The following is a 17,570-nucleotide window of genomic DNA, read 5'->3' as shown; positions in this document are numbered from 1 at the left end:
ATTCATCTGTCCATCCATCCATCCATCCATCCATCCATCCATCCATCCATCCATCCATCCACCATCCATCCATCCATCCATCCATCCATCCATCCATCCATCCATCCATCCACCATCCATCCATCATCCATCCATCATCAATCCATCCATCCATCCATCCATCCATCCATCCATCCATCCATCCATCCATCCATCCATCCATCCATGGATCCATCTGTCCATTCATCTGTCCATCCATCCATCCATCCATCCATCCATCCATCCATCCCTCCCTCAGATTTTCCAGGCTCACAGAGAACATCCCAGCCATGAGGCAGCAGCCCTGTGCCTGTGTCTGGCCTCCCTCAGGGCTGCAAAACATCACTTGGCATTACTTAGCCACAATTCCAACCCCAAAATCCACCCAATTTCTCCAAAAGAAGGGACATACAGCACACAGTACTGTACAGAAGACAAGTACAGTACACAGCTCAGCAGGTCACAGATACATGAGCTGCTACCCACCCTGCATTTTCAGCTTCTGAGCACTTCACAACATCTCATCCTAAATTCCTTGCTTCAACCAGCACAGAAAGTCCTCCAGCACCTCGAATGTTTAACAGAAATTAAGCTCAACACAACACAACATTCTCCCATACCCTCCTAAACTTGTTTTTTTCACCACTGCAAACCCTGTGCAGTGGGGCTGACAAGCACAGAGTGAGCCTAAGAATTCTAAAGAAAAATACAGAAACTGAAGAAAACCTAAAGAAAAATGAAACTGAGAACTGGGTTCCCCCAGCTGGACAACAAGGAAAGCACCTGGTGTCCATGGGAAAGCTGTCATGGCCCTGCAATTCCCTCCCTGCAGTGCCCCAGGCAGTACCAGGAGTTTTTAAATCACTGTTACCTCAACCATCCTCTTTTTATTTGGGCCTTGCAGAAGGGAGATTTCTCTCTGTTATTTTTAAACTGGAGCCCTTACAGATGCCAACCTTTGCAGCCCAGCTGGCAGCTGGGATGGTGCCCATGGGAAGGCACCAGAGCCATGCCTGGAGCTGTGGGGATGCTCAGCCTCCCGTGGCACAGCTCTGGATGAAAAGGAGCTTTCCCTGCTTTCCTCCACTCCCCATGCTCAGTGCTGGAAAGAATTCCAGACTCAGGACCCAAGGGACATTCTGCAGAGAAAACCGTGGGCAGCTGATACATCAGGGTAATTCTGGAACTGAAAGCTGGAGGGACTTTCCTTTATTTTGGCTTTTTCAAGTGTTTTTTTTTTTAATGTCCTGAGTGAAATTCTGTTTTTTTCAGAGGTGCCTCTGGAAAATTAGCAACAGAGATTTGCTCTGAGCTTGTGAGCTCCTGTCTGCAGTAGTTTGCAAACACTGATAGAAGATTTTTTGTGTCTCTGTGTGTGCCTTGGTTCTGAAGGACAATGAGTGGGATGAAGGTCCCACAACAGCAATTCCTCACTCAGCCTCCATTCACTGCTTGAGAGTTTGGCACAGAATCCACTGAGGGCCCAAAGAAAGGGTGCATACACCTCCAAAAGCTCTGTGCCATCCAGACCTACCCTCTCAGAGCTGTGCTGCTGACACATTGCCTCTCCCTGCAGCAGCCACAGACATCAGCCACAAGCCTGGAGAGGAGCAGAGCAGCCTCACAAATTATTAAACTGAGAGGAAACCGTGCTCAAATCCAGCTGGGAGACAGAAGGCCAAGGAGATGTGCAGGTGGATGGTAAACCAGCCAAAATGTTGGTGTTGTGGTGAGCACCAGCCAGGCTGGGAGGGCACATCTTCCACCAGGGAGGAACAGCAGCCTGGCCAGGGCTCCCTGCAACCTTGGATTGATCTTTCCCATTTCCCATCACACAGGATCTCACAGGGTGCAGCATTCCACACAGTGGAAGAACATTTCACCCCAGAGCAGCTCACCATGCTCAGCCCCCTCTCCCCCACACAACCTGGTCACAGGTTTTCCTTGGCTGGTCGATTTGAATAGACACCATTCAATCAATCCCTGCTTCCAAACAAAGCTCAGCTCGCTGGGCCAAGCTGGGAGTGCCACCCCAGAGCATGTGGATGATCCCACAGCCCCCATGAGTTAACAATTGAAAAGGAAGACCCTGGGGTGTGCAGCAGCAAACATCCCTCCCCATGCTGGCAGAGCCCCTCCTCCCAGGAAAGCCTCTCTGCCCCCACGGGCTTCAGCCCAGGCACTCCTTTGATGCTTCCTCCCAAACCCTGACACCAGGATTGTGGATGTCAGGAGAGGATGGGATCTTAACTGAGAGATAAGGTGAGCACTTTCTGCATTTCCATTGCAGTTTCCATTGCATTTCCTACCTGTGTCCTTCTGTGGGCAGCCCTGTGGCATTCCTGGAACAGCTTTGGGATAACACAGCCAGACCTGAGTGAAATCACTCTCCCTTCTCACATCTTCCTCCTCATTTCTGTGTTCTAAACACACACCAGCCCTGAGCAGCCACTACTAGAGGGTGAAGGCTGCTCACTCTCTGCCTCTGCAAGGGACCAGCCTCAGGGATGGAGGGTTTGGAGTGATGCCTCAGGTTTTAACTTTTCTATTTTTCACATTCTGTGCTGCTTTAGTGTGAGGGTCTGGGCTTCATATGAGGGGATGGTGAGCTCTGTGCACAGAGCAGGGAGACAAAACAATTCCTGCTCCAGCTGGGGACCAAGGACAAATGATCCAAATCTCAGCCCAAGAGCACAAACAAGAGAAAAACAAGAAGGATGGGACTTGATAACCTAAAGCTGGAATTGGACAATGAACTCCAACATGCAAATGGAGCAGAACTGATCAAAGTGAGAGATCCCGTGACTGGTTGGGGATTTTGGGACCATTTTGGGTTGTGCTGCCCAAGCTGGATCTATTGAAGCCTCTTAATAAATCCCTACTTTATTCTTTAGCTCTGTCCAGCCTCAGCTCTAGGTCAAGCTTTGCAGGGCATCAGGAGGAAAAAAGTCTTGGAGCAAAAAATTCTCAGCTCAGACTCCTCAGAAAGCAACATGGAAAAGGGGAGGTGCTATGGGATCCCTAAAAAACCTCACATCTTCATGAAACAGCAACAAAATATTCATCAATCAGAGGAAGGTTAAAGACCCAAAGCTCCTGTGGCAATGTCCTGCAGCCTCTGAGAGCTCATGTGAGCTTCCTGCAGGAGAAATGCAGCCACATGCTTGTGCCACCTCAGGGAATTTGGTGTGTGAAGGAAACACAGGAATATTTATTCTGCCTGCTCTTCCCAAGGGCCACAGACAGCTACACAGAAGGGATGCTGCTCACCCTGTAAACACACAGAGATTTGGGAGCAGAATTCCAGGAAAGACTGCAGGGCACAGAGCATCCCACCTGCAGAGAGCACAGCACCAACATCCTCTGCCTGCTGCAGCAAGCTGGGCAAAGTTCATTCAGGAATGAAGAAAAAAGGAGATAAAAGACAAGCCTGGCATCCCAGAGGAGGAAACATCCCAGTGCCACAGAATTCTGATGTTTAAACTATTAGGGGTTTTGGATTTTCAGACACAGAGTAAAATTCCAGCTACAGAAAACCATCCCTGCTGCTGCATTTTGGGACTTCTCTCTAGGTCTGGTACAAATTCTGCCACCTCCCAGACATCAGGAAACATCAGCTGTAAACAGCTGCCAGGTCTCCTCTTTATCCACAGAGGTTTGTATTCCCTCAAACTCCCAAATAACAATATATTTTGTTACACTGGCCAAAAATAACCTTGAAAATATGCAAAGAGTTATGATTTCTGACCTTCAAAATATTGTACTTGTGACATTTCACTTTGTTATTCCAGCCATGGACAAATGGTTCTGCTAAAATATCTGTCACAAAGCAGTCCCCTATGCCCAGACCACAATAATCTTTTTAGCAACTAAAAAGGTTCTGCTAAACCATTATGAACTTAACTCCAGGCAGGAAAGAAATGGAAGAGCTGGAGCACCAAGGCAGCAGCTATTCTTGTTAAATTGGTCTCAATTTTTCAAGGATCCTGTTGAACATTATAGAGGTCACAGCCTGCACCACTGTGAAAACCTAAGAAGTCTCTAAAACCCACCGAGTTTAATAAGGAATGCCATATTCCCAAATTGCCTCAAATGTTTTACAGGGTATTATGACTTCCAGTTTTATAGGTCCAAAACACTAACCAGATAAAAAGTCTATTTCCTCCAGATTTTCAAGGTTCAATTTTTAAAAGGCCGGAGGCACAAACTGTTCCTGTGAGCCAGGGAAGCCTCAGCCATCAGCTTCCCTCACAGACCCAGCTGTCCTTCCCAGCTCCCAGGGCTTGTCCTCCCAGTGCCCAGGAGTGGTTCCCATGCTAACCTGGTGCCATTTACATTTCCCAGTGCCCAGGAGTTGGTTCCTGTGCTAACCTGATGCCCAGGAGCTGGTTCCCATGTTAACCTGGTGCCATTTACCTTTCCCAGTGCCCAGGAGTTGGTTCCCATGCTAACCTGGTGCCATTTGCTTTTCTCAGTGCCCAGGAGTTGGTTCCTGTGCTAACCTGGTGCCCAGGAGCTGGTTCCCATGTTAACCTGGTGCCATTTACCTTTCCCAGTGCCCAGGAGCTGGTTCCCATGCTATCCTCGTGCCATTTACTTTTCCCAGTGCCCAGGAGTTGGTTCCCATGCTAACCTGGTGCCATTTACCTTTCCCAGTGCCCAGGAGTGGTTCCCATGCTAACCTGGTGCCATTTACATTTCCCAGTGCCCAGGAGTTGGTTCCTGTGCTAACCTGGTGCCCAGGAGTGGTTCCCATGCTAACCTGGTGCCATTTACCTTTCCCAGTGCCCAGGAGTTGGTTCCCATGCTAACCTGGTGCCATTTACCTTTCCCAGTGCACAGGAGTTGGTTCCCATGCTAACCTGGTGCCATTTACCTTTCCCAGTGCCCAGGAGTGGTTCCCATGCTAACCTGGTGCCATTTACCTTTCCCAGTTTTCCTCCTCACAGAATGATGGAATAGTGTGGCAGCACTCAGCTGGTCTGTGTCACCAAAGGAAGGAGGGTTGCAAAGAATGGTTTGGCTTGAAAGGGACCTTAATGCTCATCTTCCTCACGCCATGGGCAGGGACACTTTCCACAAGCACCCAGGGTGCTCCAACCTGGTCTTGGACATCCCCAGGGATCCAGGGACAGCCACAGCTTCTCTGGGCAACAATGTTCCCAATGTCTAAAGCTCTTTTTGTATTTTCGAGATAAAACTTCACCTAAAAATCTGGAATCACCTGCCATGGGACCCTTCAGGCCGAACAGCATCAGATGAAGAACCTCAGGATCCCAGGGAATCATGGTGCCCACTTTCCTGGGCTGTACAGTTTCCCTAAATCTCCTCCATGGAGGTCCCTATTTCCCACCAATGGACTACAGTGGTTTATTGTTTTCTCCCTCCTGCTGCCCTCAGGCCACGCTGCTCCTCCCTGGCAGCCTGAAGCCCTGCCCAAGGCTGTGCCACCAATCTGCTGATGGACGCCACAGGCAATCCCTGGGCTGAAGGCAGCTCCATTGACAAGGATCCTTGACCAGGATCTGCACACAGGGTGGGACAGGAGCTGTGGCAGGGATGGTGCTGCTGGTGCCTGTCCAGCTGGACTGAAGCTGTGACATTCCCTGGGGTCAAACAGGGCCTTTCCAGGCACCACCAGTGGATTTACACTTTTCATCTGCTCAATGCCTAGGCTGTAATATTTCATCTTTCTTCCTGTGCTGCCCTTCCCTCCCAGATTAATTTCATTGATAGCTTTTTTTATGGACACTGTAAAGCACCATTCCACATTTGGGCACTGTTTAAGGGAACAAATTTCTACAGGGACCTTCTGGGATCTGAGGGTGACTCTCCAAGCACATTCCTGGTTTTCCTCACTGGATCAGAGTCTCTTTGTCCCCTTCAAAGGAAGTCTGACCTGTGACACAGCCATCAGGTACTGAAATATTGCAGCTGCTTTCTCTAGGGTGCAGATATTGAACATTATCACCCCCAAAGTGCACACAAGAATGCTCAGGACCCATGGCCTTCAGGTCAGCTCAAATCAGCTGCTGGAAAACCTCTGTAAATGCTGTTTCTTTGGGATTTCTACTTGACTTTCCCCCTCAGGTTTCCCAAATAAAACCCAATGTCTCATTTCCCACTGACTGACAGCTCTGCGGTTCAGCAAATTAACAAACCCATGCACCACTGTGCCTTGATTACTCCCTCTCTTTTTTTATGAAAGAAAATGTCAAATCCTTTCATTTGACTCTTTGAGGAGCCTTGAGCAGTTCTGGAGCAGTTTCTCACCTCGAAAAGGAGCTCACAGGGGCTGCTCCACACAGCCCAGATGCCACAGCTGATCCCAGCAGAGCTCAATCCAAATCCTGCCAGGCTGACTCCCAGCAGGGAGGCCAAATCTCTGCTGCCTGGCACTGAAATTCTTATCAGATATGGAGACTTTAGGCCGGATTTTCATCTTGATGCTGAGCTGCAAGCAGCAGCTCTGGGTAAGCCGAGCTCTGCAGACACCTATCCAGCTCAGGGGCCATCACTGCCATCGTGCCCCTTCAGATTAAGGTGTCACCACCCTAAGGCCAGCCCTAAGCACCTGCCTCCCACCAGTGTTACATCCCCTCACATTTTTCACTCTCTCTGATGTAGCCTCATCCACCCTGTCCCAGTGCTGGTGCTCCCAGCAGCCGTGTGGCTCCAGCTCAACATATTAATGAACTTTTGATGGAGCACTCAGCTCCTGCCAAGTCCCAGGGGATGTTTTGCAGGGAGCAAGTGAGCCCACGCTGGGGGCTGGGGGCAGCCCAGCCCTGATGCTCAGCCTGCCAAGAAAGCAGAGCCAGCAGCACAGTCCTGGAATATCACTGCTTCCATCCATCCCTCACCATGGAGAAACACCCTCTGTGATCCTTGCAGAGGATAAAATGCTGCTCTCCTCACTTTCAGGGCTGTTGGGAATGCTGCAGGTTTGCTCCAACCACAGCCATGCTCGCTGCTAAATGCTGAGTGTCTCGCTCCCTCCTCCTCTCCCTCGGAATTTTTCCTCCCCTGTTCCAGCCAATCATGCAGGGGAAAATTCCAGCCTGAGCTTCATTAGTGTAAGATATAAAAATAGAAGTGCATTATCTTCTGTAGTTCTCTCAGTTGATTCAGCAGCAGCGTGAAGGTAAAATAATTAAATGTTTGTCTGGTGATAAAAACAGGCCCAACAGGAGGGATTGGGCTGGGCTTTTCTGGAAGCTGAGCGTGGAGATCTGGGGGCTCTTGTGCTCCACAGACTTTGCCCTCCCCACTCTCCATAGCTACCAAAAGGATGATGATGCCTCCCTCCCTCCTTCCCTCCTCCTCAGCTCCAAAATAAACACAGGATGGAGGCTTCAGGAGAAGCTGGCAAATGCCTCTGCTGCAAAGCACAGACCTCCTGCAAGAACTTTTGCTGCCATCTCCCCAACCCCTGCCTGGCAATTCCCTCAGCGCCTCCAGAAGCTCTCCAGGAGCCAGGAGAGCTGCAGGAGTGGGGGGGTGTCTGTGTGGACCAAGGTCAACACAGGAGATGTTCAAAAAACATTAGTGAGTTGACTTGATCCTTCATCAAAATACTTTCTGCTCTTCCTTCCTAACACTTCACTGCCCACGACGTGGCAGGCTGAGCCGATGTGACAAACTGTCGAAACACATTTTTTTGAACAGAAAAAAAAAATTAAACCTAGACTTTAAAGGTAAAACTGGCCCCTTTGAGTCCCTCTATCATATGTGACATTCCTGCTGGAAAAAAAGGGCTCTGAGAGCAACTTGCTGGGAAAAGGCTCCAATGAGCTGGTAAGAGCTCCAGTCCGCAGGGAGCTCCTGGGCCTCACCTTGTCTTTTAAGCTCCCATTAGTTAATAAAAGCAAGCAGAGAGGTAAAAAAGCACCTGAGCATTTGTCAATCCCCAGACACAAACCTACAATAAGACGCTGTTCATTGATTCCATAAAGTAACCAGCAAAAATTCCCTAAATCATTCTGCTGGCACCAGCAAAAATACCTGCTACCAAAGGGAAAGGACCATCATTTCTCTGTCTCCAAATTGCCCCTCTGTGCTTTATTCCTGCTGTTGTGTTGGTAATGACCTATTTACCACCAGGCTGTGGAGGGTGGCAAATCCCACCCACCTCCGAGTTCCCTGCTGGAGCTGAGATTGCTATTGATGAGCTCTGTGCTTTGATGGGAAGGAAATGAGTTGAGTTTAAGGGCTGCTGGCACTCTCTCTGGAGAAATGCCAGGGAATTTTTAGACAGTCTTCAACCCAACAATGAAATGCCATGGATGTGAGTCAGAGTGGATGTGAGCATCTCCCCGGGAATCTGGGAGCAGCCAGCTCTGTCTGGATGTGCAGCATCCCTGCCCAAAGGAGCCACCTGAGAGCCCAGGTGCCCAAATCCCCTGGTTTGGGTCTCTGGAGCTGCACACAGCTCAACACTCCCTGCATGCCCAGAGGGTCACCTTTACTGCCCTGGCATCCCCAGCACCCAGGCAGGTCATTTCTGATGTGTGGGGCTGCAAATCAAATTTGCAATCAATGCAAATCAGCACAAATCAATGTTGTGCTCACACAACACTGTGAGTGTCTGCAACATCTAACAGCCTATAGAATTTTTATATTCTTAGCTTATAAATATATCAGGTAGTAAAAATCAGCCTTTTCTTGGGGTGGATGGGTAGTGAGTGTGTGTAGAAAGCAGCTTACAAATGCCTGGCCATATTCACTAATACAGACTCTAAAGAAACTAAACCTTTATGTGTGTCTCCACAAACTGCTTACATATTTACTTTTATTTCAAAAGGATTCTCCTGGAAGTGGCATGGTTTAAATTATTTGTATGTTATGTCAATGCAGGACAGTGTGGGTCTGTTAATTTTAATTTTTTATTTTTAAAAAAATTAAAACCTGATAGCTGAAAAAATCTTGTTACTTCCTAACACATTGGAAACCTCTGAAATTTAGCTAACCAAGAATCTGGTTCATGATTTTAAAGGTCTTGGGCTCATGGCCAAACTCCCAGAATGTCCCCTGTGTGCTCCACTTTTAGGTCCATCAGGATGAGCAAGATCCCTGGAGTTCCAGCTCACAGATTTAAAATGGCTGGAGCTACTGCAGGGAGAGAAAATGGGGGGGAAAATCTGTTCTGCATTTATGCACTAACACCAGGTGGGGAGAGGCTCTGGATAAGTAGCACAGGATGCAAGCGAATTATCTACAAATTAAGGCCTATTTTATGTTAGAAGAAGAGCCCAGTGCTCTTGGTAATAAATACATGAGGCATTTTAAAAATCAGACCTTGAAGCTGCTGGACACAGATAAGGCTCTGTGGCCTTGTCTCTGCAGCACCCCAGCTCCCCCAGCACTGCCTGTGCTTCCTAAGGTCATCCATAAATCCAGAGCCCTTCTGGCCACACCACAACACCGGCAAGGCTTGGGGCAGGCTGCTGAACTGCCAAGATAAATCCTGCTCCTGCAGCCAACCCACCTCCATCCATCTTCTCAAAAGCAATAATCCAAACACTCATTTGCAGGATCTCACTTACTTGTGTCTCCTTCTCTAGGACCAGTGCCAAATCCAAGATTTATGTGCAGCTCCTGGCACCTCTGACCATGGTCTGCACCAAACCACCACCAAAGCAAACCCTGAGCTTCCAGCAGAGCAGGTCCCAAAAGCACTGCTGAGACATGGGACACTGCAGCCAGGATGGATGGATGGATGGATGGATGGATGGATGGATGGATGGATGGATGGATGGATGGATGGATGGATGATGGATGGATGGATGGATGGATGGATGGATGATGGATGGATGGATGGATGGATGGATGGATGGATGGATGGATGGATGGATGGATGATGGATGGATGGATGGATGATGGATGGATGGATGGATGAGGGATGGATGGATGGATGGATGGATGGATGGATGGATGGATGGATGGATGGATGGATGATGGATGGATGGATGATGGATGAGGGATGGATGGATGGATGGATGGATGGATGGATGGATGGATGGATGGATGGATGGATGGATGATGGATGATGGAGGGATGGATGGATGGATGATGGATGAGGGATGGATGGATGAGGGATGGATGGATGGATGGATGGATGGATGGATGGATGGATGGATGGATGATGGAGGGATGGATGATGGAGGGATGGATGATGGATGGATGGATGGATGGATGGATGGATGGATGGATGGATGGATGGATGAGGGATGGATGGATGATGGATGGATGGATGGATGGATGGATGGATGGATGGATGGATGAGGGATGGATGGATGGATGAGGGATGGATGGATGAGGGATGGATGATGGATGGATGGATGGATGGATGGATGGATGGATGGATGGATGGATGGATGGATGGATGAGGGATGGATGGATGGATGATGGATGATGGATGGATGGATGATGGATGGATGGATGAGGGATGGATGGATGGATGGATGGATGGATGGATGGATGGATGGATGATGGATGGATGGATGGATGGATGGATGGATGGATGGATGGATGGATGGATGGATGAGGGATGGATGGATGGATGAGGGATGGATGGATGATGGATGGATGGATGGATGGATGAGGGATGGATGGATGGATGATGGATGATGGATGGATGGATGATGGATGGATGGATGAGGGATGGATGGATGGATGGATGGATGGATGGATGGATGGATGGATGGATGGATGGATGATGGATGGATGGATGGATGGATGGATGGATGGATGGATGGATGGATGGATGGATGGCTCCACTGCCGAGCTTTCCAGCACAGCCAAACTGGCAAATCCTCCCATCCATTAAAGGCTTGGATCCAGTCCAGGTAATAACAATAAAACACTGCCCTCCCCTGCCTGAGCTCACCCAGGGCCCATTTCCAGAACCCTTCTGCTCCTGGGGAAATTTGCTGCCCCTCTTCACAATTACCATCAGAATAAACTCTATTTTGAGCACATTCTGCTGCTGCTGCCCCTCCATGAAGCTGTGCTGCCAGAGATGTATGCAGGAAAAGCTGTGCCTCTCAGAATTCAAGGGGCTCTGGGCTCCAAAAACCAGACTTGAATCCTCTGTTCTGCTCACAGGCCAAAGGAAGACTGTCTCTTTGAGAACCTGTTCTGATATTTTCTCTAATCCCATGAGAACTGCCCCACGTGAAGGTACTTCAGTTATTTTCCAGAAGTACAAATCCATGGCCTAGTGGAGTACATTTTCTGCATGTTCTAATTTGTCCTGACCTCCAGCCCCAGATTTCCCTTTATAACACACTCCTCTATTCTTAGTTTTACCTCCTGCTTTGTATCCTTCCCCCTCTTCCAGCTGCACTCTCTCAATTTGGAAAAGCCTGAATGTTCTCTTTCCCTGCCTCCTTCCCAGACTGAGGATGGTTCCTTTGCATGCAATCTCATCAGATTCATCCCTCAGACTCATCCTAACCTGCTGCAAACTCTGTTCCCATTTCTCTCTGCTGCTCCAAGCCAGCATTCTAAACACAAACACATTTAAGACCCTGCAGTGAGAGTGACACGGTGAGGGGGACACGCTTGGAAGCCAGGAGGGAGGTGAAGGTGAATTTCCTACCTGGAGCCCACTGGGTTTGGGCCATTCTGTGGGGAATGTGAGTGTTTGGCTGCCAGGAAGCCCAGCTGCTCTCTGGATTGCTGTCTCAGAGCCTCACCTGGCTGTGAGGCTGCTGTGGGATCCCTGAGGGGCCTGGCTGCCTCCTGGGGAGCTCTGGCCTTGCCTCACCGCCTGACTCCATCTCCAGATGGGACAAAGGGACACTCCAAAGGCCATGGCAGCACAGCCTCCCTCCCTCCAGGAGCACAGGGATCCTTCTGCAGCCCCAGCTCTGCCCAGACCCATCTCTGGGCAGCCTCCACAAGGCCCTTGCCAAAACTGGATCCAAAGCAAGGCACCCTCAGCAGCCCCCAACGCTGAGGAGGGACCAGAAACAAGGCAAAACCTCCCTCACAAATGCCACCAAATCCACCAGAAATGTCATGTTGGCCTTTCAGGAGACTGCTGGGAATGGCATGGATGACATCTGTGAAAATCAGGACTTAATTCTGCTGGATTACCAGAAGCCTTGAGCACTGATGGACTTCCACCAGTCTCTTAAGCTGGGAAAATCCATTCAGTGAAAGGAACTTCCAGAGATGAGGCAGCTGCCATGCCTGTGCTACACCACCTCATCCCATGGATTTAAAGGAGCTGATCAGAGAGAAGAGCACAGGACGGCCCCAGCTCCACCACTCACACAGAATTCCTGCCCAGGGAAACTCCCTGTGAGGGAAAACAGCCTGGTCTGACCCCTCAGCCATGCCTGGGAGATCTGGGGTGATCCTACAGAAACCCCAGGGCTCCCACATTCCAACACCCCATACCCAGCACCGAAACCACTCCAGGGTGTTCCTCAAGACACAACAAGAGGCAAATTCAGAGCAGAAAGCCCCAGGACAGCCCCCACTGCCCACCTGCCACACATCAGGGGGACATCTTTCTCTGGCCATTGCCAGGAAGGAGGAACTCAAATTGTGGGAGGAAGCTGAAAATAAAACAATCCAGAAAGCTGCAAACATCTGTAAGGCCAATGCTTTGCTCTACAATTCTGCATTGATTTCTTGCCTCAAATAGATTTCTAGATGGATTGCAATTAAAATGAGTTACACAATGCTGGAAAAACATCACTCATTTCCGATTCTGATTTTATTTTTGCATCTTTGCTTTCTAGATCCTTTTGCGTTTCAACAGCCACTCCTTGGATCTTAACTTTTTTTTTTTCTTTCCACTCTTCTTCTGGCCAAATTGCTCTGCATCCATTTTTACCTTTTATTCCAGCAAGGATGCTGCTGGTGGTGGCTCACACAGCCCTGGAACAATTCCCTGGGCAGTGGTAAAAATCCCCACTGTGAGCCCTGACTGCAGCTGCTGAGCAAACCCACAGAAACCTCTGAGCATTTATCAGAGGCAATTCTTCTGTGAGCTGCCCTGAGCCCTCAGGATCCCCTTGTCACATGCCTCCAGGACATCAATTTCCATCTATTGTCCTGATTCCTGCTCAGAAGCCACAGGGAGGGAGGGAAACGGTGAGGAAGGCTGGGCTGCAGGAAAAGAGATTTACTTTGCTGAAATCTTTGTAAAGGCAGCCCAGCTCCCCTGAAAAGGGCAGAGCTGCCACTGCCCCTGCTCCAGCCCTTTGCTGGCCATTCCTGCACTGGGATGGACGAGGTGCAGAGCCCTTTTCTGGTTTTCTCTAATTTTCTCTTATTTTCAAACAAGATGACAGAATGTGGGATTTCCATCCAGGCAGCAGCAGCAGCAATCTGATCAGCAAGCCCAGCTCTCCTGAGTTTCACAGAGTAGCTGGGACAGATTAACTAGAGACCAATGAGAGAGAGCAGGTTTAGAGGGGATATTGAGGAGAAATCCTAAATCCTTCCCTGTGAGGGTGGGCAGGCCCTGGCACAGGATGCCCAGAGAAGCTGTGGCTGCCCCTGGATCCCTGGAACTGCTCCCTGGATGGGACTTGGAGCAACCTGGGATAGCAGGAGGTGTCCCTGCCCATGGCAGGGGTGGAATGAGATGAGCTTTAAAGTCCTTCCAACCCAAACAATTCCATAATTCCACTATTGCATCATTATGAGCCCAGCAGTCCCTTTGCACTTTGCCAACACAACCTCAGTCTGGAGCTGCTGTGAATAATACAGAGAGCTGCTGGTATTCCCAAGGCTTTGATCTTCATTTGACTTTTGAGGGTTTTCAGGCACCATTTTCATTTAAAAATAGAAGAAGTACTCAAGTATTTATACAGCACAAAGGCTTTAAAGGCTTTAAAACTTCAGAAAAGATTTTTAAGATGCTGGGATGAAGAATGTCAAGTATTATTATCGTTTGAATTTCAACCTGAGTTGGAAAAACCCTGCGCAGGTAAAACTGTCTGCAGGAGAAACAGAGGCAAAAAGGGCAGCAAAACCCACTGCAGTGATGGGGAGATGTTTCCAGCTGTGGGAGACCGGTTCAAAGGAGGAGCAGAAGTCTTCCTTGACCAGCTGAGAAAATCACTACAGACATGTCCTGCCTGTCCTGACAGAACAGGAGGGAACGTGCCCCAGGGAACAATCCTCCTTTTGGGGAGAGGATGGCCAAACACAGAAGCTCAAAAAGGAAAGATTTGGGAATTAAGATGTGAGCTCATGCCACTCAGAGACAGCACATCCAGAGCATGGCTGGGCTGCCTTGGGTGCCTTTTGTGCCATTCCGTTGTGCACCATGAGCCTCCCCTGGCTCTTTTTGCAGGCTTTGGGGTGGGAATTGTGGATACTCTGGGTGGTTCTGCCCCAGAGCTCAGGCCACAAGAGGCTCAACAGCTACTCCAAAGCTCCTGGTTTTACTGAGGTATTTCTACTTAATGCAGATTAATTTCTCGACAGCACAGAAATACCACAAAAGGCTTAGAGAAACAAAAAAGCCTCATTTAGATGAATTAATAACAGAGAGCAAGTGTATTATTATTGAAGGCTCTAAAGAGGTGCAGAGCTCTTCTCTAGCTGCAAAAACAGAAGGCTGAGCTCTGACGCTGCATATGCAAAATATCTGAGGCCAAATGAATCTTTGGTGGAGCCCTGCTGACATCACTGTTGGGATCTCGGGTGGAATTCAAGATGCTGCTTTAAATGAAAGCAGGGAGCTCCTGGGTGGGAGCTCTGCTCTGCCAGGGGCCCCCGCAAAGCCCCAGAGGGTGAGAGGCATTTTTCATCCATCTGCTCCAATCCCACCTGCCTCCAACACAGCGCTTCTCATCCTCACTTGCCAAACCCTTGAACAGGAAAGGGCAATTTCCTTCTCTACATTTTACAGAAAGAGAAACAAAGATGTAGAAAGATGAAACAGCCCCTGCAGCATCACCCTGGCAGCAAGAGGTGGGGAATGGGGGGCAGTTCCCCCAGACCCCAGCCCTTGGAGGGCCCCATCATTCCCCACTTGCTCCAAACACTGGGCAGACACAGCTCAAACCAAGCTTTTCAATAAAATATGGAGAGCCCTGACGGATGGTGGACAGAAAAGCCCATCCCCTCTGCTCAGCTCATTAGAATTTCTGGTTGTAACAGAGACTTTTGGATTTAAAAATATAGATTTAAATTCTCTTGTCTCCAAACACCAGAAACTCGAGAGCTAATGGAGGTGAAGACAGAGTGCTCCGGATAAACACGTTATCCTGTCACCACCAATTGTTGTGTCTCTCTCAGTGTGCTCTGCAGCCCTTGGCTCAGACACTGTCCCAGCCACGGCACAGAGCTGCCTGCACTGCTGCTCTCAGCCAGCGGGGCAATTTCAGCCTCCTTGGGAAGGCTTTGATATTGGAAAAGCACAACTGAGCTTTCTCTGTGCTTGAAAGGCACCCACGGGCTCAGCCACTGCGAAAGCGTTTGCACCGCCCTGAGAGATCAAAGCTGCTCAAAACCTTTCGCTTTCATCGGGCAAATTAAAAACAAACAAGGCCTTTCCTTCCTTTGCTTTCACTCTGCTAACGCCCATTCCCCTCCTAGGCTTTCCAGGCGTCCTGCAGGATACAGGGATTCCATGAGCAGCCTGGAATTAAGGCTGGCACTGGAGATGGAGGAGCAGAGCTGCAGCACCATGGAGAGCTGAGAGCACCCGCCCGCTGTGCAGGGCTCTGCGCCTCCTGCTCCCATCCCTGCCCGTGCCAACGCTCACAAGCGTGCCCAGGATTCAAACCCCTGGCATCCCTGCTGTCTGACTCCCTTGGATTTTTGTTTGTGCTCCTCTATGTGTCCATAATTCCTGCTGCTCCCCCATCACTGCCCGGCCAGCACGGAGCAAACTGCGCATCCCTCTGATCCCTGATGCTCCAGCACAGATCCCAACGGGACCAGCCAAGTGCTTATCCAGCTGCAGGAGCCTTAAAACGGTGATGAAGCCCTTCTGAATCGTGTGTGGGCAGGGCACGCACGGCGAGAGAGAGGGGGAGAGCCGAGGAGCAGCAGCCCGGGGCTAAAAGCGGCTCTTGACTTCACTCTCCCATTTGGGAGTAGGTGGAGGAGGTGGGTGGCCGTGAGCAGAGGGGAGGCGGAGGGGGCAGCAGCTATTTCCAGCTGCACTCATGTGCCATTTCTCTCAGTGCTGAGATTTGAGAGAAAACAGCAGGAGGTGGGGAGTGGGGGGAACCAAAAAGGAAAATCACAGACTCTGTGCAGGAGAACATGTTAAGGAACAAGAGAGAAGTCGTTACCAACAGCACAGCCCTGAGATTCTACCAGTACTGGGGGGTTTAAAAATATAACAAAACCCAAGGCTGCTGGGACTGCTTCCCTGCACTGCACACAAGAGGATATGATGGAAATGAGGCCACTGACTGAGGGGCCCAGGCCAATGTGTGGCCCCAAAATGATGGTAAAAGCTGCTGCTTGCAGAAAGCCTCGCTCCTAATACACTGCGAGGTTTTCTTGGCTCCCAGAGATTATGTAATATGTTCTTGCCTGCTGCTGCTGCTGCTGCTGACTCATATTTTCCAAAATATATCTGGGAAGGAAAACATATGCACATGTGTTTTAATGCATAGGTTTCCCTGGCCTTGTCCAGAGTGACCCACAGGGAGGTGCAGCACTGCCTGCACATGTGTGTACATGTGTGTGTCCTGACATGTGTGGGGAGGAGGGACAGGGACAGCCTGGCAGCTGCTGGAAAACAGAGATTAAAGCAGCACTGCTTTCTGGGGCAAAGCACACAACTCTATCACAGTGCAGGAGGGAGCAGGGGACAGGGAAGCCAGGGAGGGAGACAGCAAAGGGAGAAGCAGGGAGCACACACGGCCAACAACCTCCAGACAAACCTGGTCTCTGGGGACCAGACACAGACTTGTACTGAGCTTCAAATCAGCTGGGAAAATGGGCTTTGTGGCAGCTGGGGCCACGGTGACAATCTGCAAATGGCACTGGGCTGAGAGGGACATCGGGGCTGGCCTCAGCACGTGGCTCAGCAGCACCCACCCCTGCAGAGGGGTGCTGGGGCAGCAGGGCCAGTGCTCCCTGAATTCCATAAATCTACAGTCTGCCTCCTGTTAATGCCTGGGAACACACTTCCCAGGCTCTGGGTGTGCACTGAAGAAGCCAGGCTTCTCCTGGATGAACATTTCTAGTTCTAAGGCAGCCCGTTAGTCTTAAGCAAATTTGTTCCTAGCCTGCAGGTTTAGGAGGTTTAGCTCCTCTGCTCCATGCCTGGGTGCACTTCTAATTCCTTAGGAAAGACTTTTTGACAATTCTGCAAAACTCTCAATATCCAGGAGCTTGGATCGATCTGCTGCTGGGCATTGGAACAGAAATCCATCTCCCCTGGACCAGAGGAGACTGAAAATCTATGCAGATGTCAGCCCCTGATCACCACATCACGGCAGAAGCCTCGCACCGATGACAGCCTGGTTTCTTGTACTGCCTGCTCCTTGTGCCTGTGTGCTCGGGAAAAATCAGGGGACAATTCCCCACACAGGGACAGGTGACAGTGCCCTGTCCCT

At 49.8% G+C, this 17,570-nt stretch overlaps 1 protein-coding gene across 11 annotated transcripts in view; it reads right to left on the bottom strand.

Annotated features, from left to right (window-relative positions):
* The window catches only part of ARHGEF9 (Cdc42 guanine nucleotide exchange factor 9), a 210,320-nt gene that overhangs the window by 90,104 nt on the left and 102,646 nt on the right, over positions 1–17,570 (bottom strand). The gene's annotated exons all lie outside the window — the stretch shown is intronic.

Source organism: Melospiza melodia, chromosome 16, assembly GCF_035770615.1.
Source record: "Melospiza melodia melodia isolate bMelMel2 chromosome 16, bMelMel2.pri, whole genome shotgun sequence".
NCBI lineage: Eukaryota > Metazoa > Chordata > Aves > Passeriformes > Passerellidae > Melospiza > Melospiza melodia.
Note: the sequence above shows the minus strand (reverse complement) of the source record. Positions and strands in the feature narration are given on the sequence as shown.